Source organism: Barbus barbus, assembly GCF_936440315.1.
Source record: "Barbus barbus genome assembly, chromosome: 29".
In the NCBI taxonomy this organism is placed as follows: Eukaryota; Metazoa; Chordata; class Actinopteri; order Cypriniformes; family Cyprinidae; genus Barbus; species Barbus barbus.
Window position 1 is genome coordinate 22,425,739 of NC_136757.1, and position 15,926 is coordinate 22,441,664.

General features: G+C 39.6%; 1 protein-coding gene across 2 annotated transcripts in view; it reads left to right on the forward strand.

Moving 5' to 3' along the window:
• The window catches only part of agbl4 (AGBL carboxypeptidase 4), a 343,262-nt gene that overhangs the window by 238,358 nt on the left and 88,978 nt on the right, over positions 1–15,926 (forward strand). The gene's annotated exons all lie outside the window — the stretch shown is intronic.

Consider the following 15,926-nt stretch of genomic DNA (forward strand, 5'->3'; position numbering starts at 1 on the left):
CTGTTACCCAAAGCCACACAAGACTGTACCGCTGACCTTCACAACTTCACAACATACATGCTCAGTGCAACATAGTTTTTAGCTTACCTCGCTTCAGCTTATATAATGAAAGTGACTTTTTCCCCCTCTAGCTCTATAGCCCTTGCCATTTTGGGAGGGTAAATTTGCTGATTTCAGCGTGCTGTAAAATCTACTTTTTCACCATAAAAACTCCACAATTGTGCCCAAGCAGACTACAGAAGGGCTCTGGAGAGCCGTTGCGCTTTTTACTGATCTAGAACTCCCCGAATGCAGTTATTAAAACTAACCATTGAAAGCACAACTACTAAACCGGTATTAGATCATTGGGCTACAGATGGGCCTAATGACTTATTGAAGAGGTGAACGGGGTATTTTAGTTGCTGTAAATGAAGAATCGCAGCTGTAAATGAGCTCATCTGTCCCTGTCCTCTATAATCCCACAGCCTGGCTGCTTATTAGGATTCTGTGTGGAAAGTGTATATGCGACTGTGCTGACCTCTGACTTGTGTTTGTCCATGCAGAGTGTGAAGGAAACTTGTTTTCCTGCTATATGGAAAGCAGCTTTCATTCTTAGATGACTGAGGCAGATACAGCTACAGGACGTGCCGACCTATCCACATATTACATAGGTGTGAGGATATGTGAGAGAGAGGGATGATAAAAATTAACATACATGTATCCATAGTCCTTAATGAGATCAAGCCGTGTCCTTCCCGGTGCCCTTGGAGGTCTTTTCGGAGTACACCGAGTGTCGGAACCTGCCGCTCTGGTTGAGGCCCTGTAGATCAATGCCGAGGGGGTCTTGGTGCCCTGGCCCCCTCATTAGCTCTCCTGTGTGAAGAGTGCTTCCCACTCAACCCCTGCCAGACCCTCTTTAATTGGACACTTGAGCAGCACGATGTGAATCTGGCTCCATTGAAGCCTGACATTTCAAACAGCTGACCTTTCTAAGGCCAGAACAGCTAAAGAATGATTAGCCTCGCCCATCGTTCCCATCGCAATGCAGAATGCAAACTAAACACTACATACATGACGGAAAAAAGGGATGAAGGAATTCTAGAATTAAAGGACTATAATTGAAGGAAATACTTGTGCTAGGTAGGCACAGCTGTGCACAAAAATAAATAACTTTTTTTCCAGTGGAAAGGCAGCTAAATGGTTAAAAATATGCAAGAAAAAGAGACCAATAACAATTCAGTATGCAGATAAATGCAAGAAAGTAGACAAATCGCAATTCATTATTCATAAGCAATGTTCCCTCTAAGCTGCATGGTGCTGCGCAGAGAAATAATGTGCTGCGCACACGCAAAGATGAATTGGGAAAGCCACTTTCTATTCACTTTATTCTAGTAAAAACGAAAGATTTGCCATGCTCGGGTAAACCGCTATAGAGCTGGTGCCGCTATAGAGTTAGAACCGGTGAATGTTTCATTCGGTTTACAGGTTTCATAGAAACAGAATGATGTGCGCCAAATGAATCGCTGTAGAAACCAAAACAAAAAAAACAGTAATATTGTGAACTCTCAGGCTATTGCAATTTCTAATATTGGTTTTCTATTTTAATATATTAAAAAATATAGTGTATTCCTGTAAAGCAAAGCTGAATTTTCAGCATCATTACTCCACTCTTCAGTGTCACATGATCCTTCAGAAATCATTCTAATATGCTGATTTATTATCAGTGTTGAAACTGTTGTGCTGCTTAATATTTTTTGGAACCTTTTTTCTTTGATTCTTTGATTAGGCTAATAATAATATAAATATTTTCTAACACTATAAGTCTTTACTATCACTTTTTATCCATTTTTGTTATCCTTGCTGAATAAAAGTATTAATAAAAAAAATAAGAAAGAAGAAAAAATGTACTGACCCCAAACTTTTGAATAGTAGTGTATACAGGTATTGTAACACAAAATTTATATTTTAAATAAACACTGTTCTTTTTAACTTTTTATTTCTCAAAGAATCCTGAAAAATATCACAGGTCCCAAAAAACATTAAGCAGCACAACTTTTCCAACATTGATTATAAATTAGCATATTAGAATGATTTCTGAAGGATCATGTGACACTGAAAATTCAGCTTTGCTTCACAGGAATAAATTATATTTTAAAGTATATTAAAATAGAAAACTTTTATCTTAAATGTCAATAATATTTCACAATGTTATTTTGTGAGATAATATTCAGTATTTTTTATCAAATAGATACAGCCTTGATGAGCCTAAGAAACTTCTTTAAAACATTTACTGATCCAAAACCTTTGAATGGCAGTGTATTGTACTGTAAAAAATGTTTTCTCAGATAACCTAAAATGTACATCATTGAGTTACATCAAGGGTCAAATCAAATATAAATAGCAGATTAAAGTTAAAAGTTACACACTTTTTGTGTGCGCGCTGTACAGGTCTGGTATAAAGAATAAAGAATGTTTTTGCTCAGGTGGCCGAAATGTCATCTAGATGTGGTGAAGATGACTTGCTGAAGTTCAAACCGAGCATCAGAATGGGGAAGAAAGGGGATTTAAGTGACTTTGAACGTGGAATGATTGTTGGTGCCAGACGGGCTGGTCTGAGTATTTCAAAAACTGTTGATCTACTGGATCTACTGGGATTTTCACGCACAACCATCTCTAGGATTTACAGAGAATGGTCTGAAAAAGAGAAAATATCCAATGAGCGGCAGTTGTGTGGACGAAAATGCCTTGTTGATGTCAGGAGAATGGGCAGACTGGTTAGAGATGATAGACAGGCAACAGTAACTCAAATAACCACTCGTTACAACCAAGGTGTGCAGAATACCATCTCTGAACACACAACACGTCGCACCCTGAAGCAGATGGGCTACAGCAGCAGAAGACCACACCGGGTGCCGCTCCTGTCAGCTAAGAACAGGAAACGGAGGTTACAGTTTGCACAGGCTCACCAAAATTAGACAATAGAAAATTGGAAAAACGTTGCCTGGTCTGATGAGTCTCGATTTCTGCTGCGACATTCAGATGGTAGGGTCAGAATTTGGCGTAAAGAAAATTCTGAAAGCATGGATCCATCCTGCCTTGTCTCAACGGTTCAGGCTGGTGGTGGTGTAATGGTGTGGGGGATATTTTTTTGGCAGACTTTGGGCCCCTTAGTACCAATTGAGCATCGCTTAAACGCCACAGCCTACCAGAGTATTGTTGCTGACCATGTCCATCCCTTTATGACTACAGTGTACTCATCTTCTGATGGCTACTTCCAGCAGGATAATGCACCATGTCACAAAGCTCAAATCATCTCAGACTGGTTTCTTGAACATGACAATGAGTTCACTTTACTCAAATGGCCTTCACAGTCACCAGATCTCAATCCAATAGAGCACCTTTGGGATGTGGTGGAACGGGAGATTTGCATTATGGATGTGCAGCCGACAAATCTGCAGCAACTGCGTGATACTATCATGTCAATATGGACCAAAATCTCTGAGGAATGTTTCAAACACCTTGTTGAATCTATGCCATGAAGAATTAAGGCAGTTCTGAAGGCAAAAGGGGGTCCAACCCGGTACTAGCAAGGTGTATCTAATAAAGTGGCCAGTGAGTGTGTATATATATATATATATGTATATATATATATATATACACTCACTATATATATATGTACTGTATACACTCATATATATATATATATATATATAGAGAGAGAGAGAGAGAGAGGCCTATATAAACTTACACACACAAACACACATTTATATATAACATTTTTTACAGTATATAAATATAAATTATTGAAAAGAAAAATAAGTATTGCAAACATAAAAATCTCTTGTGTCAGTTGAAGAGGTTTGTGCACTGTCATAGACTTGGGATTGTGGTGGTCTTAAAGGGGGGGGTTGCAGTGTGTTTGAAGCTTAGAGGGTGTCCGTGGCCAGAAAATTGAGTTCAGCCATCTTTTCGGAAAGGCTATTGTCAATCTATTGATTTGAATGCCCTTTTCATATCTGCAGTCTCCCTTGCGTTATTGTTCAGCTGGACAATTAACTTTGCTTGGCTGGTGTTTAGTCTCTGTGTCACTGCCCCCCCATGTCCACCATCTCAGCTGTGTTATAGAAAAAAGGTCAATTACATTCATGAGACTTGGAGAGATGTGCAAGCTCACTGCTCTGAGAACAGATATTAGACAACCTTCAGATCTCCTCAAATGCTGCAAGCTCTCGTTCTGTGCTAGACACACACGCTCACACATGTGCTCTCATGTCTTCATCTGTGGATATATGTAAATTATCTCTGTAATGAGAGCCTGTAAAGGTTCCCAGTCTGAGAAAAACAGCGTTCGATACTGTTGTTCTGTTCAGCTGCTCCTTTATTGACACGTTTACTCTGACAGCTCAAAGTATGAAAATAAACAGATTATGATATATATATATACACTCACTGGCCACTTTATTAGGTACACCTTGCTAGTACCGGGTTGGACCCCCTTTTGCCTTCAGAACTGCCTTAATTCTTCATGGCATAGATTCAGCAAGGTGTTGGAAACCATATTGACATGATAGCATTACGCAGTTGCTGCAGATTTGTCGGCTGCACATCCATGATGCGAATCTCCCGTTCCACCGCATCCCAAAGGTGCTCTATTGGATTGAGATCCAGTGACTGTGGAGGCCATTTGAGTAAAGTGAACTCATTATCATGTTCAAGAAACCAGTCTGAGATGATTTGAGCTTTGTGACATGGTGCATTATCCTGCTGGACGTAGCCATCAGAAGATGGGTACACTGTAGTCATAAAGGGATGGACATGGTCAGCAACAATACTCAGGTAGGCTGTGGCGTTTAAACGATGTTCAATTGGTACTAAGGGACCCAAAGTGTGCCAAGAAAATATCTCCCACACCATTACACCACCACCAGCCTGAACCATTGAGACAAGGCAGGATGGATCCATGCTTTCATGTTCTTTACGCCAAATTCTGACCCTACCATCTGAATGTCGCAGCAGAAATCGAGACTCATCAGACCAGGCAACGTTTTTCCAATCTTCTATTGTCCAATTTTGGTGAGCCTGTGCGAATTGTAGCCTCCGTTTCCTGTTCTTAGCTGACAGGAGCAGCACCCGGTGTGGTCTTCTGCTGCTGTAGCCCATTTGCTTCAGGGTTCAATGTGTTGTGAGTTCAGAGATGGTATTCTGCATACCTTGGTTGTAACGAGTGGTTGTAACGAGGAGTTACTGTTGCCTTTCTATCATCTCTAACCAGTCTGCCCATTCTCCTCTGACATCAACAAGGCATTTTTGTCCACACAACTGCCGCTCACTGAATATTTTCTCTTTTTCAGACCATTCTCTGTAAACCCTAGAGATGGTTGTGCGTGAAAATCCCAGTAGATCAGCAGTTTTTGAAATACTCAGACCAGCCCGTCTGGCACCAACAGCTATTCCATGTTCAAAGTCACTTAAATCCCCTTTCTTCCCCATTCTGATGCTCGTTTGAACTTCAGCAAGTCGTCTTCACCACATCTAGATGCCTAAATGCATTGAGTTGCTGCCATGTGATTGGCTGATTAGCAATTTGTGTTACCAAGCAATTGAACAGGTATACCTAATAAAGTGGCCGGTGAGTATGTGTATATGTATATATCTTATATAGTAACATAAGATAATTAAATATAAGATACATACACATATGTAGTGTGTGTAGGAGCAGAGTTAGGATTAATTTATTTGATCAAAAATACTCAAAAAAAAAAAAAAAAAAGTAATTTCTATAAGTAATATAGAAATCTATAACAGAAATATTTTGTAACACTATACATTACCTTTCTAAATTTGGGCTCAGTAAAACCTTTTCTTTCTTTTTTGAAAAAAATAAATGCTTATATTCAGCAGGATGTGTTAAATTGATAAATAGTGATAGTAAAGTCTTCTATTTTGAATAAATGGTGCTCTTTTTAACTTTTTATTCATCAAAGAATCAAACATGTATCACAGGTTACAAAAAAAATGAAGCAGCACAATAACAAATCAGCATATTAGAATAATTTTTGAAGGATCATGTGACACTGAGGACTGGAGTAATGGATGATGAAAATTCAGCTTTGCATCACAGAAATAAACTATATTATAAAGTATATTAAAATAGAAAACCATTATTTAAATTGTAATAATATTTCACAGTATTACTGTTTTTATGTATTTCTAAACAAATACAGCCTTGATGAGCATAAGAGACTTAAAAATCTTACTGATCCCAAGCAATAAGTCAGTCAAAGCATTTTGCATTACAGTGATTTTTTTCCTCCACTGTAACACGCAGCCACCCGGGGTTTATTGCTTTAGTGTATTTTGCATAAGAGCATTTGGCCTAATGCATAAAAATGTCACATATTCAATGAATCTCTTCTTTTGCTGTGACTGGCCTCAATGGCCCTCTGATATAAATGTTTAAAACACAGTCCTAGCCAGTTCCACCGCCCTTCCTGAGCAAATGTGTTCCTGAGTGTTTTCTTGGCCATTACTGTGATGGTGTCTGTATGGCATCCAGCAGTAAAACAGGTCTGAGCCTGATGGTCTCTGGACTGGGACCGTGTGGCCAGACACCCTGATGTTTGTGCTTTTGTGTCTGGCCACAGCATCTCCGGGCCAAAGCGGCAACTTGGACAGCTGCACCTCTCAGTGGCCAATACCTGCACCAGTGAGATCTGCCTTTAATGGAGCAGAGGGACCAGGCTTGGCACAGAGAGACAGAGAGGAGAAGATGTAGTGCAAAGTACAGCGAGCGAGATGGGGAATGATCATAACCCATTTAAACTTCTCTGTGGACATTTCGTCTTAACATCCAGATCAGTGACTGAGTGATGGAAGATGGTTAAGAGCGAATACAATGAAAAAAATAATAATAATTAACAGCGGTTGGTAGAGTCCACACAGAGATAGAGAAACCAAAACGTCTGTTCGGCTGCCTCATGCTGTCTATTTTCCAGTTGATTTTTTCCAAATGTACACAAAGGAGCATAGCGAAAGGGCTGTGAGCCTGTTAATGAAGAAAGAATAAGAGCATTAATGTAGTCTGGAGGAGAGCGAGAGGGTGTGTGCTGCTAGTCTGGCTTGGAAAATATTTGTAAAATATGCATCATTAAACCATTATTTAAAAACATGTCTGGAGCCCAGCCTTGAAGCTTTTCAACAACTAATGCCTCTAGTTAATATCCCCAGCCATGCAAATATCACAATTTCACGCCTTCTTCACATAATCAGCCATGGGTTTTTCTGTTTGCCGTGTGAAAAACAAAACAACACGCTAAAGATACTAAATGAAAATGCAGTGTGCTGTTTGCTATTAACTTGTCTTTCTCTTTTCATGGCTTGCCATTTGTTCGTATGCGTGTTTGTTTGCACGAGAAAAGGGAAGATATGTGGGAAAATGTAAATAGTGTTTTAGCAGCCTTTCTGTGGAAACAGACTAGATAGCGATGACTGTGTCGTTGTCACCAGGGCCACTGCCGTTGCCAAGTGCAGCAAATCCATAAGGGGGAAAAAAGAGTGAGATTTCAGGTCGGAGGACCTTTTGTTATTTCCTGCGGTGGTGGCTGGTGCTTTTCAAGAGCTGGGAATCACTCATCAATGACAAAAGGTATTCTGAGATGTGTTTTTATTTGTTGCTACTGAAAGCTGCTTCATAAACTAATACTAAGAAGTGAAGATACTTAGGGCCGGATTTACTAAATGGCAAATTAGCTTTAGAGCACAATTCCATAAAAGTGGCGATGGGAGGGGACAATTCTGCTTGTGATTTACTGACAATGCACACATTAAAGAACACAGACGCAGCCAGATCATTTTCATAATGACCAGCGTAATCTACCAAGAGCAGTGCAAATTACCATTGACAGTACTATTTTAACACCAAAAAACGGTTTGCGCTGGTGCAAGCTATTAGTAGATCTGGCCCTTAATTTAACCCAGCTAAATAATTGCACCTACATTTCGATGTTAAACCATCAGGTGCACTGTTTTTGCACTTATGTTTCAAAACAATGTCAGTTGTTGTCTCAAAGACCCGCACATTTGAAAGCTCAGCCAATCATCATATAATAACACAATATTACAGTGAAACATAAACCTACAACTAACTATAAATACCCATCTAAACCCTTTTAGTGTTTTCCAACTGTCTTCAACATTGATGATAATAATAAGAAATGATTCTTGAGCATCAAATCAGCATATTAAAATGATTTCTGAAGCATCATGTGACACTGAAGTCTGGAGTAATGGCTGCTGAAAATTCAGCTTTGTATCACAGGAATAAATTACAATATAAAAGATATTTAAAAGAAAACAGTTCTTTAAAATTGTAATAATATTTCACAAGATACTGTTTTTGCTCAAATAAATGCAGCCTTCGTTGAGACTTCTTTCAAAACATTTATAAATCTTGCAGTTTTACATATTTTAGTTTCAAATACCCCGTTTCATTCAGAAATACATCAAATTAAGGGAGCGAAATGTGTCGCAAACAACAGTTCATGTTGACTTTTTAAACAATAGCCACTGGTTTGCTGCTAGAGAGTGAATAATAGAGGTGAGTTGAGATAAGGAACCAACACAGTCAGAAGGGGACAAAGAAACAGTGATTGAGAGAAAGAAACAGGGATAATCCTGTGAGACTTCATCGCCACTCGCACTGAACTACCCCCGCTCCTTCTCTGCTGATTTCTTCCATTCGTTCTCAGCTGCTAGCTTGAGAGGAGACTTGATGTGGTTACCTGGTTACCGCCAGGCCTCGTTTGCAGGGTCACTTCATTAATTCCTTTCCTGGTGAAATGGTGGCATGCGTTGGTGTGTGTTTATATTTGTGTCGGCTCAACAAAGAGCGGTTCGCTCTCACGCTCCACCTGCCATTGCCCTGTTATCAGATCCACCCACACACACTCAGATGTTAGCGCACAGTGATGGCCAACTATAGGCCTTGATTTTACCGCTGTCATATTAGCACTCCCAGTAAATCTAGACAAGAAATTAGCTACTTCTTGGTAAACATTATGTCACTTCCCATTAGGGCTGAAGCGCTGAGACTGCTTAGGAGAGGATGAGAACCAGGATGACAAGAATTGCTCCTGAAGTGTTATGTCATGCTGTGAGTGTGTGGGGCCTTCTTGTTATCAGATGTCTTATCAAACAGCAAATGAGCAAAATCTGTGTCAGCGTCTATGACATTGAGTTATTGATTATCTATCTATAAACATCACATCTTATTTGTATCTTATGTCTTATCTTATATTTGAATCTTAAGAATATATATATACAGTGGTGTGAAAAAGTGTTGGCCCCCTTCCTGATTTTTATTTTTTTGCATGTTTGTCACACTTTAATGTTTCAGATCATCAAACAAATTGAAATATTAATAAAAGATAACACAACATGCAGTTTTTGAATGAATTTTTTTTTATTATGAAGGGAAAACAAAATCCAAACCCACATGGCCCTGTGTGAAAAAGTGCTTGCCCCCTAAACCTAATAACTGGTTGGGCCACCCTTAGCAGCAACAACTGCAATCAAGCGTTTGCAATAACTTGCAATGAGTCTGTTACAGCGCTGTGGAGGAATTTTGGCCCACTCATCTTGGCAGAATTGTTGTAATTCAGCCACATTGGAGGGTTTTCGAGCATGAACCGCCTTTTTAAGATCATGCCACAGCATCTCAATAGGATTCAGGCCAGGACTTTGACTAGGCCACTCCAAAGTCTTCATTTTGTTTTTCTTCAGCCATTCAGAGGTGGATTTGCTGGTGTGTTTTGGATCATTGTCCTGCTGCAGAACCCAAGTTAGCTTCAGCTTGAGGTCACAAACAGATGGCCGGACATTGTCCTTCAGGATTTTTTGGTAGGCAGCTGAATTCATGGTTCCATTTATCACAGCAAGTCTTCCAGGTCCTGAAGCAACAAAACAGCCCCAGACCTTCACACTACCACCACCATATTTTACTGTTGGTATGATGTTCTTTTTCTGAAATGCTGTGTTACTTTTACGCCAGATGTAATGGGACACACACCTTCCAAAAAGTTAAACTTTTGTCTCGTCAGTCCACAGAGTATTTTCCCAAAAGTCTTGGGGATCATCAAGATGTTTTCTGGCAAAACTGAGACGAGCCTTTATGTTCTTTTTGCTCAGCAGCGGTTTTCGTCTTGGAACTCTGCCATGCAGGCCATTTTTGCCCAGTCTCTTTCTTATGGGGGAGTCATGAACACTAACCTTAACTGAGGCAAGTGAGGCCTGCAGTTCTTTAGATGTTGTTGTGGTGTCTTTTGTGACCTCTTGGATGAGTCGTCGCTGCGCTCTTGGGGTAATTTTGGTCAGCCGGCCACTCCTGGGAAGGTTCACCACTGTTCCATGTTTTCGCCATTTGTGGATAATGGCTCTCACTGTGGTTCGCTGGACTCCCAAAGCTTTAGAAATGGCTTTATAACCTTTTGCAGACTGATTACTTTCTTTCTCATTTGTTCCTGAATTTCTTTGGATCTCAACATGATGTGTAGCTTTTGAGGATCTTTTGGTCTACTTCACTTTGTCAGGCAGGTCCTATTTAAGTGATTTCTTGATTGCGAACAGGTGTGGCAGTAATCAGGCCTGGGTGTGGCTAGAGAAACTGAACTCAGGTGTGATAAACCACAGTTATGTTCTAATGGGGGGGGGGCAACACACCACTGTATATGTATATATATATATATATATATATATATATATATATATATATATATATATATTTATCTTAGAGACTTCCTTCACATAGACCGTAGATGTAGAAAACTTTAACTTCTATTTTCACCCGTTTTATGTAATTTTGCTCTATATAAATATTGAGCGCTACCAGTTTCAGCCCTCAGATTCCAATCTGACAATCTATATCTGTTTGACCATAGCATAATGATTATACATGGTCATCTTTGCCAGTGAACCCTTTATGACTTCTTTCTGACGTGTCTTTATCACACAGATGGATCCAGTAATCAGCTCCAAGCAATCAAATATTCACAGTTTATCATCTGCGCACAATGAGGACAAATGAAGTGTCCGCGCAGCGCGAGTCTGACATTATCCAGGACGAAGGGGAAAAGCGCAGTCTAGTCTTTCATATTAATGCAGCCCAGAGATCATATTTCGAGGTTTGGGAGGCGATGCAGATTCTTGACCTGGCCGGATCGATAGCGTACTCCCCAGAGAAAGTATAACAGGGTCAAAGTATAAGAAACATCTCTGAAGCTCTCGTTTGTTCTTTAAAAGGAAGATCAATGTCCCCCTGCCGCCACTCAGAGAATGTGCACCCAGCAAACACGTGAATATGGGGCCCACATGGGTTTCACATGGGCTACAAGGGTACAGAGCGGGCATGGGCTCAAGATGGGCATCTTATCTGGGGCCCACTTGCGTGACCCAGCTAGGACCCACATGGGTGAACCCAGGTGGGCTCCCCATGTGGTTCCCAGATGGGTAATTATTGGAAAATGTGTGCATGGGCTCAAAATGGGCTACACATGGGATCCAATTTGTTTTATCAAATATACAAGTGCAAACATAATTAATCCCATATAGGGTGATTGCATGGATTTATAGTGCACATATGTGTCTTTAAAATTATTTTTGTTGTTGTTTTGACACTTGGATTACTTAATTTAATCAAAATCTAAAAATTCCCCTCCTTTTTTACAGTCTATGATTCCAATACTCATGCATTTCTACCCAATTTTCCACAGCCATTTAGCAAAAAAATACAATAAAATAAATAAAATTCAGCCACTTTAATTCTGCTGACAAGCGAGTTTCTCGCGAGATCCCATCCCCCACGACATCAAACTACCGCGAGATGCATCCCTGCCTCGAGCTGCACGTAGGGTGGATCCCGCGATATCTCATTCAACATTCCCCATCCCCCATGCGCTGCATCCCGCCGGCGCCATTACTACTCACTAATTTTCTGGAGAAGATGTTTGCCTTCAGTGTATCCAAGGTAAGAATTTCAATTTTTTTAAACTGAAAATGTAATTATATTGTTTACAAACCATAATGTTAACCAAAACATATTTTGGATTTTTGGCTCGTTATATTTTAGACATCATACTCAGATCGCGCCATGTTTTTCCTCTTATTTCTGGTGCCAATGCCTAAACGATAATGCTGTATGTCTTGGAGTTTCTTACGCCCTCTAAAAGTAAAAGACACTAAAAAAAGCTCATACTTAAACTGCAAAGTTTGTCACTGGGCTGTGTGCTCACGATACAGGAAGATTACAATGATGAGGTCAAATGGCTAAAATAACAGAGAAGCTAACGTTAGTGTAAATAAGGTATGTTAGCCTGGGACAGATCTCGATTTGAAGAGTAAACAATAAGGCTGTTGTACGTTTAACAATACATAAAATACAATATTACAACAATATTTAATATTTATCATGCAAACAGGAGTTTCTGCCTTATATAAATCTGCATCTGTTTGCATTCGGGTGTTATTACAAATCATAATAAAAAAAAATCGTCTGAAATTTTCTTCTAAAAACATTTTTATCAGGCTCTTATGTTTATGTTCAGTTATTTCACTTTAATGGAACGAAAAGGACCTATATTTGCCTGATAAAAATTATAATTGTTTAAAAGAATTTCAGATGGACAGATTTTTACATTTGTGATTAAATGAGGCATTTAATTTTTGTGTGAACTATGCCTTTGAATGTTGCCCCGTGCCCTTGTTAACACAGAAATAATTTGTTTATGATCTGATACCATTATTGTATTTCCTGAAAAAAAACTAAAAATGGAGATGACTGCTTATTTATTGCAAGGGCTTAAATATGGAATTTAATCTAACTTTGCTCTTTATGTTTTACAGAAAGCTTGAAACAAATCTCTTACAAAGCAAATTACCAGAAAAGAGGCAGAAAAGTCAGTGTCAAAGTGGTTAATCGGTGACGGGAGGAAACTGTTCTGCGAAGTCACATAGTGGAGAGCAAGATGGGTAAGTCTTAAGATATTCTTGATTTTTAAATGGAAATACAATCTTTAAAAAGACAAGAAACATCTGTTTTAACTGAAAAAGTGGCACAGTGGTTGATTATTTGCTGTCTTTTCAAAGGGCCGTTGTGAGAGCGAGGAGTGAGGAGCTGCACTGTTGGTTTGTTTGTGAAATGCATTTTAGAGTTTTCAGATATGAATATACAAACAATACAAGTTATTCCAAATAATGTTTGTCAGGAGCTTCACTTTAACTTTAAGATACTTATGTTTTGTAAAGTTGTAAATATACGAGTTTTAATGGTCATGTTCAAATTATTCCAACAAAACCTTGCTTAAAGCATTCAGAATAAAAGTTATGAAGTTTTTACAAGAAATTTAGTTTTTCAGGAAGCTTAAAAATAACTTTTTTATATAGATACTTGTTTCATAAAGTTGTAAATGTACAAGTTATGATAGTCATGTTTAAATTATTCTCAATAAACTTTGCTTAAAAGCATGAACTACTGTAATGGTTTCTGTTTATTGTTTATTAGCATTTTAGTGGATTTAATATAATGTTTGTGTTTAGGGGTTTACTGTAAAATAAGGTAACCCAAGCAGACATACGTTAGCCCATGTGAATACCTGTTATGGCCCATAAGAGATCTACATAAGACCTAGCTGGGTCCTATCACTAACCCATGTAGGCAGACTCATATAGACACCAAATGGGAGGTACCTGGTTAACTCGTATGGGCCCTATATGGAGCCCATCATCAGCCCATCTGGGTTAACCCATGTAGGGCCACCATGGAAACAGGACAAAATTAGTTGGGTCCCAGATGGGCCCCAGATATTGGCCCAATTGCAACCCCTATGGGCCCCACATGGATGTGTTGGCTGGGCGGCGGGACACCGTGCTGGCAATGATACCCCTGTAAATATTTGATGAAGGGATTGAGGAGCGGTTATACAATATAGTTTGCGTCTGCTCGGCCTGTCAGTTTTGAAGTCTGTCTCAGGGCAGTGCCGCGCAGAGCTCTGTTTCAGGGCTACTGTTCATTTCACGCGCTATCACTTTTTTTATTGCCCGACTGATGACTTCACGGCTAATCAATTATTCATGAGGCACTAATTAAAGGACAAAATAAAGTAACGTAATTAAGGGCAGTTCAATTAAATAAGAAGAGATCATTGCCTTGCAAGTCGCCGGTCAGAAGACGCCACCGCCGCTAACTTTTTCCAAACCCGAAACACGCCATCTTTTCCCCCGAACATGCGGGAGCTGTTATTTTAAACCATATTTCTAATGTTCTCTAAACGATCCCTGCTGTCCCCCTATGTGCTTCACAGATTCTGGCAAAAACGGCAGGTTTGGAGCTTGCCGTCTGGTTCTATACTTAGCCAGCCAGCGTACACACGCACACCTGGACAAGCGTCTGTCCGTCTCCCCGATTGGCACAGGTGCGCTGTTTTGATTGGCTGCGTGCTAATGGCTAATGTGTTCCCGGCTAATGCTGCTGTCACAGCTCCTCATGTCCATCCCTCCCCACCTTCATCACCATCCTCATCCTCTCCCGGGCGCCAACCCAAAACATGCCCACCGCCATCATCTCGCCCGACACCCACCCTCTTTCCTATTCTAGTCACAGAGCTCCTACCTCCCTCTCCGACACTCGGCTTCATCATCCACATCATTATGGAGATTATCCCATGTCTTTTATTTAATGGTGGCTAATGTATCACCAATAAAGATGAATGAGGGGAGCTGTGAAGCTCTAATTGGAGGGACATGATGTCTGACTCTGAGCCGCTGATAATGTCGACACTGCCAAACAGTTTATGAGGCGCCATCACCAGTCTAAGTGTGTTTAGAGGTGGAGGGGGAGCAGACGCTTAGTTCAAGTGCTCATTGTTTGATAACTGCGCACGAGAGAGCGCCGGGGTGTTATTTGATCTGTTTTCATGAGTTTTGCGTGAGAGGTTTTGCTCGCGTGCTAAAATTCAAAATGACATCATTCTCTCCCATCAGCTCCTGGCCTGGTCTGTGTATTGAAAGTCTTGATGACATATTTAGCTTTCGTTTTCCCTCTATGTGTTATTTTTTATTTATAAGAACGATATGAAATGTGCGGGAACAGGAAATGGCACTTGAGAGCTCTGTGAGCCTCTACAAATAATCATTATCAGTCACTTTGACACATTTTCTGTCATGCTCTAGTTTTATCCATCATAAAAAAAAAACTTTGTAATGTGATTTATTTTTAATCCGTTTCCTGGAAATCGAACCCATGACCTTTAGTATCATGTTCTGCTATTATACACTTTTTTCCTTTGTGAAAGTGAAAAAAATGACAATGCAGTTATGACAAAGCTGATTTAACAAACAATATTCAGTGAATTACTCCACTGTACATGAATCTCTTTCTAGTTTTTCTTCTCTGAATTCTCACTTCTGGTCTGGTTTCAAGGGGTGCTCTAAATTTGTATTTTTTTCCATTCACTGTGTTTCAACTTATAATGCTTAGGTCACATGCAAAGCTATTTTGAATCTTTTCAGATGTAAATTGCCATTTCAAATCAACCTCATAACAGAAGTGTTAATTTTAAAGCAATAGCCCCCCCCAAAAAAAACAAATTCAGTAATTTCCTTACTCTCATGTCCTTCCAAATCTGTCTTCTGCACAATACAAAAGACGATATTCTGATATGTCTTGATTTATACAATGAATGTCAACATTGTCTGAACAAACTGTTGAAATCTTCTTCAGAATTCTTTTGTATTTCGCAGAAAAAAAAGTCATTCAAGTTTGGAAGAGATGAAAATGAGTGACAGACTTCATTTTTGGGCGAACTATCGCTTCAAATAAAATTCCAGACCTGTTTGCTGGAAAGTTGCTCTCAACAGCTTGGGATTTAGTTGCAAATTTCACATTTGATACATTCTGT